The following is a 7,044-nucleotide window of genomic DNA, read 5'->3' on the forward strand; positions in this document are numbered from 1 at the left end:
GGAAGAGGGGATGCACAGGCCGGCGGGGGCGGGGCAGGGCTCCTCGGGAGCAGGCTGCGCAGACGCAGCCCGCGGCGGGCAGGGCGAGAGCCCGAGGCCCTATGCAAATCAAGGATCGCAGTGTCCACCAATCGGAGGGGGGCTCTCGCGCTGTTCGCTAATGGGAGTGCGCGGCGCGCCTCCCAGGGTGCCGGGGGCGGGGCCAGCCCGGGTCTCCTTCCCGGCTCTCCTCTCCGGATTCCTCTGTGGAGCGCCCGCCTTCCCGCGAGGGGCGGAGCGGGCTGTGGTGGGTCGCGCCCCAGCTCCCTGAGCCCTGGAGGTGGGAGCGTTTTCACAGCGGCCTCCATGTTTGTTTGGGCTTATTGAGTTGTTTGTATTACCAAGAGATTTAAAAATACAGATAACTTACCAGAAGGTTGACCGTTATGATTATATTGCCATAATGCTTCGAATTTAATAAGCAGCAAAAGTGAAATTCCCTTTGTTTTTCATTGCTGTCTCTACCGTTTGTCAGGGTTGTAAATCACTGTAACAGGAAAGGACGGCATGTCCTCAGGGGTTGTATCCTTTTCATTCAGGTTTTACTTGCACATAAATGGGATGTTAAAAGCACATTCTTAAAACAAACAAACAAAAAAGCACATTCTTGAACCTGATAACATATTTTGTGATTTTTCAGGTTTTTGTAAATGGTATCATTTTGGGCATCTCCCCTTGCATTTTTTTTCTTAGCTGGGTCATCCAGCTTTAATAGGTATTGCCAAATTGCTCCAAATTTTCACAGGGACATGTGAATCCCACCTTTCAATACTTAGCTTGCTTATTAGAGCAGTGGAGCATCTCCTCCTACCCTTTGTTTTTAAAGAACAAATCTCAGAGACAAACAGGACAGCCTTCACCTGCCATTCGACGTGGCCAAGTCAGGCCAGGGCCCCAACGGTTTCCCCGAATAGGTGGGAGAGGCCTCAAACATGGCTGTCTGGCCCCTTGGCTGGGCTCCCAGATAGCAAGCCCCTCTTGCCCCTGCTCAGCCTGTGCAGTGACCAGGCTTGGGTCCAGGCCTTAGGAGATTCCTTGCTCCTCTGTTCCAGGTCCTAATAGACAGGTATCTGCCCACTCTACCACTCCGCCACCCCCCACCTCCCCACCCCGCCTCCTCTGCTCCGGTCTCCAGTCCATCAAGATCCATCTCCTAGTGCAAAGCCTGTGTTCCTAAAGCCCAACCTGCTTCCTACAGAGGCAGAACAAATTCAAGCAAGGGAGGGGCTTGGCCAAGGACAAATCTAAAGTGCTCCTAGCCTGGGAGGGGTGTTTAAGCTTACAGTCTGGACAAGCTCCTCTTTGCTGTTGGGAACACCAAGAGGGGGGATTGGTGGTGAGAACCAGAGAATAATGGGAGGCCTCAGACTCCTGAATCCCCACTGGGCCTGAACCTCCTCCCTCCCCCTTCTCAGCCAGAGCAAGAAGCAAGGGTGGAAGGGTAGAAGGTCATTCCTTGGAGAAAGGAGCTTTGGCTCAGGTTGTATGGCAGGGTCCCCAGTATAAGAAAAACTGACCAAGTACTTTGGCTCCTCAGAGACTTGGTTTGCCCATCTGTGAATCAGGACAGTGGGTAGTCACAGTTGAACTCCTAAGAGCCCAGAGAAACAGATCTCATTGTTGTGAGACCAGAATCTACCTCTGGGCTGGTGCCCCTCTGAAGAGATAGATGAGGATCTCCCCTTGCATCCAGGACTCCTGGGAGGAGAGGTATACTGCAGATTTCCCAGGCAGGGCTCCTGTGGGCCACAGAGGCCAGAGGACTATTTGGCGGAGCTGGGAGTATCAGTGAAAGGAGTTGGACAATCAAGCTGAACAAAAAGTTTTCAAGGACAGTCAGGCTGAGTCAGGGCCCCAGTGCCACACTCCCGGCCCCTAACAGAAGCTTCCAGAAGAAGGACAGGAGCTAGGAGAGCCAAGGTGAGGTGGGTAAGAAAAGGGGCCTCTGGAAGTGTGTATCTGCAGGGTGCACTCACAAGGCTCAGAAATCCTAATGACAATCCTCTGGGGAGAGGTTGTGACCCTTGGTACCAACCCACAGTACTGGCAGGCTGGGTCTCGCTTTCACCACTTGAGAGCTTCCTTTGGCCTCGTTTCTTGCCACCAGAACATCGCCATTCGGGTTTCTTGTCCTGTGAAGCAGCGGAAGGGCCCTCATAGAAGATCAAGTTGAGTGACCTCAAAAGGTGGAGAGCTGCAGGCCCCACTGAGCTCACACATGGTTTTGTTTGGCTTGTGTAGTGTTTTCAGTCGTGATAAAATACACGACATAAAACTTACCATCTTAACCATTTTTAAGTGCACAGTTCTGTAGCATTACGTATATTCACATTGTTGTGCAACCGATCTCCAGGACGTTTTCATCTTACAAAACTAAAATTCTGTCCATTAAACAAGCCCCATTTCTGTCTACCCCACCCAGGGCCTGGCAACCACCAGGTTTTCTGTCTATGATTTTCAGTGTCCTAGATATTTCATGTAATCGAGATCACACAGTATTTGTCTTTTTGTGACTGGTTTACTGCACTTAGCACCGTGTCCTCAAGCTTCCTTCATGTTCTAGTGTGTGTCAGACTTCTTTCTCTCTTTAAGACGGGCTAATCATCATATGGAGATGCCACATTTTGTTTATCCATGTTGATAGACATGTGTGGTGCTTCCACCTCTTGGTTACTGTGAACAATGCTATGAACATGGGTGTACAAATCTCTTTGAGTCGATACTTGCCGTTCTTTCGGGCATGTGTCCAGAAGTAAAACTACTGGGTGATATAATAATTCTTTAATTTTTTGAGACACCTCCATAGTGTTTCCCCCCAGTGGCTGCACCATCTCACATTCCTACTGACAGTGTATAAGGGTTATGTCTGTCTCCACGTTCTTGCCACCACTTGTGATTTTTTAAAATAGTAGTTGTCCTGATGGTTGCGAGGTGGGGTATTTTTTTTAAGCTCTCATTTTACAAGTGGGTTTCAGCCCCCCAAAAAGTATGGTTTCTACATAAATTCTCAAGAAGTGCTTCTGAAGATGGAGCCCCTGGTGGGACCACTAGCAGGCAGCTGCACCCTCCTCTGCCCCCTGGATAGCCCAAGCCACTCCCTGCCTCTGGAAGGGGATGTAGACATATTTTCAGGAGGTGCTTCTGACACTTTCTGAGAAAATGGAAAGCAGTTCGCAGAACTGGTAGTCACTGCCCCCCTTCAGGTGGGGTCTGTGTCCCCTGGTTGACAAGTCTGCCCTACCTGGCCTGGTGCCTGTGCTCATTTATGTTTGAGACCTCTGGGCCAGTTCCTCCTTACCCTCTCACATGTGCCTGTTCTGTAACAGGGAAACGTGGTGGCAGTGGAGTGTGTCAGCTTGGCCAGGCTGAAAACTACATCTCCCACAACTCCCTTACTCACAGGTTTTCCACAGGGTGGGCCACAAGCTCAATTCTTGCCAGATTTGGAAGGAAACCACCATTTTGGTTGCTGATCAGCTGATTTACCTCCTTAGGGTGAAACAGCACCAATAACTCCATTTTCCCTGGATTCTCCTTCTGTTTCACTGACCCAGGTTGTATGCCTGTGGGTCTCAGACTTCAGCCTCCACCCTGGAAATCCAGTCTTCAGGAACTGGTTCATCAGCCCCTCAAGTGTGCAGCTAGTGGCCAGGTGTGTGTATGTGCCAGTTCCCCTGTGGTTCTGCTGCTCCACTGAACTCTCAGAGGGGAACCTGAAGCCCTGCTGACTCTTCCTGCTTCGTGCCTGGTCAGTGTACGTGCCACCTTCGCCATTCTCCAGGCTCAGGAGTGTTGGCCATCCTGGGGGCCTGTGCTGGTGCTCCAGCCTGGATGGTCCCTACCCTAAAGCTGCTTGCTGGCTTGTCTGTCCTCCTGTGCATCCTCCCCAAGAACAGGAAGCAGGTCTGATGGGTCCCCGTCCCTGCCTCTGTTCAGCCAGTGTGTGCTGATGAGTACCTGTGGACTGGGCCATAGAGTCCTCCTGTTCCCCCAGTACCTCTGTAAGGATCAATGCCCCCCTGTGCAAGTGCCAGTGGCCTCAGTAGTGCTCGCTGTAGAAAGACCCAGGGCCTCTCCGCTGCCTCTGACGAATGGAGCTGCCGGAACGGCTAAAGGGCCCTCTGGCTATATCACCCAAGGTCTGATGCCTGGGACAGAGGGATGGCAAGCACCCCTTGTGCTGAGTGCTTGAGCCCCCCAACCCTATCTGATTCTGTGCTCAGCACTAGGCCTTGCCCTGCCAGAGGGACCAGTTCAACTGGGTTAGTCTACTGGAGTCCGCTGGGTGGAACCCCCGGTGCATGGGATCCCTAAGTCCTGCAGAGCCTGGAAAGAGGCCTTTCCAGTCTTCAGGTCTGTCCTGGGGCCAGGGAAGAGTCAATCCAGAGACCCAGGAGGTAGACCTGAGAGCTGAGGAGGTTTGCAGGGACACAGGTCCCAGCCCCACCAGAGGCGGGAGGCAGGGGCACGGGAGAGTGGCTACACTGGGGATGCGAGGACTGGAGGCGGGAAAAGCTGGAGCCCCTGACTGGAGGTGTGTCCACCCTCTCCCAGCTTAGCTGATGGGTGAGTAAAAGAAATCTTTCCTGGCTCCATTTAGAGATAAGGAAGCGGAGGCGTGGGAACAAGAAGCTTGCCTGCACCAAAAGCCATGGTGGACCAGACCCAGGATGCTGACCTAGGCCTCCGGAGACCTGTTCCTGCCCAAGTCCCTCCCCTCCTGGGCAGGGAGTACAGAGAGGAGGCTGGGGCCATTGCTAAGCCCCTATTTTACAGATAAGCAAATACATGTGGTCCTTTGCTTCCTCATGGCACTGGGGTCACCCCCCCCCCACAGGAAGCCCTTCTCCAGAGCCTCACGGGGCTCCTGGAAGTGAGGTCTAAGAGACACAGTAGGTCAACGGTGGGTCCTGGGCTCCCCAGCCCTGTGTAGGAGTGGAGTGTGGGGTCAGGGCAGAAAATACAGCCTTCCAGTCTCAGCACCAGACTAGCAAGACAAGCTTTTGAACCCCGTCTTTGCTGGGGCTGTCCCAAGGCTGAAGGGTGGCCCGTGCAGCCTTCCTTAGAGCGCCTGGTATACACCAAGTCTCCATACGGGGCAGGTCACGGCCATCCATTCTTCTCGTTGGGGTGTAGGGCAGAGATGTGGGACCCACACAGAGGGGCCAGCTGAAGGGCCTAGGGAGCACCCTGAGAAGAGAGGAGGGCAGGGGCCTGTGGGTGGACAGTGGGACACTGGGGCAGTCCTTTCAGAAGAACAATTTAAAGGAATGACAAGGTCCATTGGGAGCATGGGAGGGTAAAGTGAGTCAACAGAGTGAGACCAGATTGGAAATGAAAAAACCAATTCAAGTGAGCCGACATAAAAAGCAAAGTATCAGCTCAGGAGGCAGGTTCACACCAGCTTCAGGTATGGCTGGATCCAGAAGCTCTGTTAATGTCCTCAAGTATCTGTTTCTCCATTTTGTGGTTCAAATTTTCTGTCTTGGCTCCTTTTTCAGATGGGCTCTCACAGTATATTGACAAAGATGGCTGCAATTCTGGCCCCACATCCCCACCTGGGGGAGAGAGCACCTCTTTGTCTACAGCTCCGGGAAGAGTCCCAGGATTGACTCTCACTGAACTCACTGGGGTCAAGAACCTATTTCTGACCCAATGGTTGTGGCAAAGGGGACAACGAACACTCATTGGTCAGGTCTCCAGTCACATGACCATCCCTGGCCTGGAGAGTCCAATCCCCAGAGCCACATGGCTTGAGGGTAGAGTGGTTTGGGTCCTAGAAAACTATGAGTGGGGGCCCTGCCCACACAGATTGTGTGTCTGTACTGCAGGGGTGGGGCAGAGGGGGGTGTTTCATCTTGTTCTCAAACCTCCTGCCTAGAGAGCAATGATGTGCCGAGGGACCGTCTAGGACTTGTGTTCTCCACTGGCAGGGAGGCTCGGGCAGGGCAGGCACCTGTGCTGTTCCGCCCGCCACTGTGCCCCCCTCACAGCCCAGCCCAGGGCGGGAAGCAGCTCCCAGAGACAGGAGGCAGCTCGGGGACCCAGCAAGACTTTTAAACTGAAAGAGCCCGTGGATTGGCCACTTGCCCTGTGTGGAAGGATCTGCAGGGTGGTGAGTGGCTGAAGCTTTGCCCTGTGACCCCACCATCTGTGCTGGGGGAAGCTAGTGGCTGCCAGGCCAGGGTCAGGGACACCAGCAGGCCAGAGGGGCTTTTCTAGTGATGCTCCTTCCCCTTCCCCCACCCATAGTCTCTAACCCAGAGATCATCTCCTTCTGTCACATACCCCCAGCCCAGGCTTACCTAGCTTGGTACATGCACATACCCACTCTTCTGGAACATTCCCTAGCTTCCCACTGCCCCAGAGCCTTCCTTTTGCAGGGTTGTCCTCATAGGAACATCTGTCAAGGGCTCACTTGGTCTTAAATACAACCATTACATGTACTGGACGCCAGGGTGTCTCAGGGCTGAGGGTCATCCAACCTTCCAACTTGTCCAATAACCCTCGACTGTGTACACGCCGGAGCAGCCAGTGAGCTGAGGATCAGCACCTGGCTCAAGCCACACCTAGGGTCTTACTCAGTGAGCCAGAGCCCGAGGTCTCATTTCCAATATCCTGTTGCATCAGCACAAAGTCTCTGAGTTCAGAAGAACTAACCTGTGCAAATGCCTAGCCTGGTGTGACCTTGTACGTGTTGAGGGGCCCAGGCCAGCAAACCCGGAAGAGCCAGGGCTGCCCCGTCCCCCTTCCCCCAGCCCTGGACCCGCGGGTCTTCAACAAGTCTCCAACTCCGTTCCCAGGAGATCCGTCCCTCGAGGGTCCCTCCAGGATCAGCCGGTCGGCCCCAGGCCCCTGCAGTTACCACCCCCGACGGGGCACTCCGGGCTCCAGGCCCACCTCGCGCACATCCCGGGCGCCCAGGACCCTAGGGACCCACCATCCGACCCCCAGCGCGCGCCGACCGCGCCCATCCCTACCCCACTCGGAAGGAAACGAGAGCGG

Source organism: Vulpes lagopus, chromosome 7, assembly GCF_018345385.1.
Source record: "Vulpes lagopus strain Blue_001 chromosome 7, ASM1834538v1, whole genome shotgun sequence".
Lineage (NCBI taxonomy): Eukaryota > Metazoa > Chordata > Mammalia > Carnivora > Canidae > Vulpes > Vulpes lagopus.